Source organism: Rhipicephalus microplus, unplaced genomic scaffold, assembly GCF_043290135.1.
Source record: "Rhipicephalus microplus isolate Deutch F79 unplaced genomic scaffold, USDA_Rmic scaffold_134, whole genome shotgun sequence".
NCBI lineage: Eukaryota > Metazoa > Arthropoda > Arachnida > Ixodida > Ixodidae > Rhipicephalus > Rhipicephalus microplus.
The window spans coordinates 198,873-200,000 of NW_027464706.1; positions in this window are offsets into that span (position 1 = coordinate 198,873).

Here is a 1,128-nt window from a genome sequence, read left to right on the forward strand (position 1 = left end):
GATCACATATCAAGAGAGCCTTCGGCGCACAAGGGAACGTGAGCCGTCGACTCGTTTTGACCGCGTCGGCAACACGGACAGCACGCTGAACACCTCACAGCGAGCGCCAACAGCGGCCACTCAAGGGCGAGACGGTGGCGACCGTCGTGCCAGAGCCCAACCGAAACGGGGGCGACCGACTGCATTGAGGATGTGGCACCTCGTTGAGACCGCCGCAGGACTTCGAGTCGGAAGGAAGCCTGCAGGGAAAGTGCGGTCGAGGTTGCGTACTCCTCTCTGCGACCGGGCGCGCAAGAGCTGCGAGAGCCACGGACGCGCAACTTTAACGCACGGTAAACACGAGGAGCGAAAGCCGGCCAGCAAAGCTTCTCCAGCCGTGCGCAAAGTGCGCGAGATCGCAGCCTTGCGTTGCGCTTGTTGCCCTCGAAGTAAGCAGGGTGTCCCGTAGACCGGGCGCTCGAACACGCTGCGGGGCCGTGCCTCCTCCAGGCTTTGCCGCGCGAACAGGGAACGTTCGCGCGCAAAGCGCAGGGAGGTGAGGAGGCTGCGCCCGACGTTTGCGGTTCGCTGCGTACGCGGTTGATGCGGAGAGCACGGCGCGACGACTTGCCGCGAAGCGGAAAAAGTCTCCCGCACGAGTTGGCGAAACGTTGGCGAAGCTTAAGGCGTTCTCGTCGTAGTCCGCCGTCGGTCTAAGTGCTTCGCAGTTCCCGTCCCGTTCAAAAAACTGGGCCACTCCAGTTGGGGCGGGGGCGACGCTACACGAGACGATGCCTCTCGCCAGGCTGCGTGGCTGCCCTTGCGGCGGCGGCGACTGGCCTCGGCGGTGTTTGGGCTTTCGACACGGTCGTTTATCACGCAACTGCTCGGACGACGCACGCGCGCAGCGGAATGCCGCTTGCCAGCCTTGTGAAGATGTGACCCTGTACAGGGTTGCGGGCGCACTTGGTAGGGCGTCGTACTCGGTTCGCGATGGGTTTACGAACGTGTCCCGTCACTTCCACGTCACACCGGTTGTGCGCCGCACGCGTGCAGCGGGGAAGCCGATTGCCAGCCTTGTGAAGAAGTGGCCCTGTACAGGGTTGCGGGCGCACTTGGTAGGGCGAGCGCACGCGGTCGTGCAGGAAG